We start from the raw sequence: 389 nt of genomic DNA on the forward strand, positions 1-389 counted from the left end.
GAGTAACATGATTTTGAAATGAGGAGAAAACACGTATAAATGATGAAGTCAAGTTTTAAGTACTTTATTTTTGGAATCATATCGTTTGCTCATTAGTATCATTCTCTGAAATTTTCCCGTCATTATTGTCAATACGAGTTTTTTTTTTACTTTATTATATGGAGATTTCTTAGCCTCCTAGACTTTTATCAAACGAGGAAAGGGTGAAATGAAACGACAATATATATTTTTTTATTATCTTTATATTTCCTATATTCTACAACACTTATATTAGTGATGATTTACAAAAAATATAAATAGTACCATCTTTACAAAAATATTAGCTTCCCTATTATCTATAACTTGTTCGTGTGTATATGCCTGTATAATAGTGTTTTACATCAATTGTG

This window comes from Penaeus monodon, chromosome 28 (genome assembly GCF_015228065.2).
Source record: "Penaeus monodon isolate SGIC_2016 chromosome 28, NSTDA_Pmon_1, whole genome shotgun sequence".
In the NCBI taxonomy this organism is placed as follows: Eukaryota; Metazoa; Arthropoda; class Malacostraca; order Decapoda; family Penaeidae; genus Penaeus; species Penaeus monodon.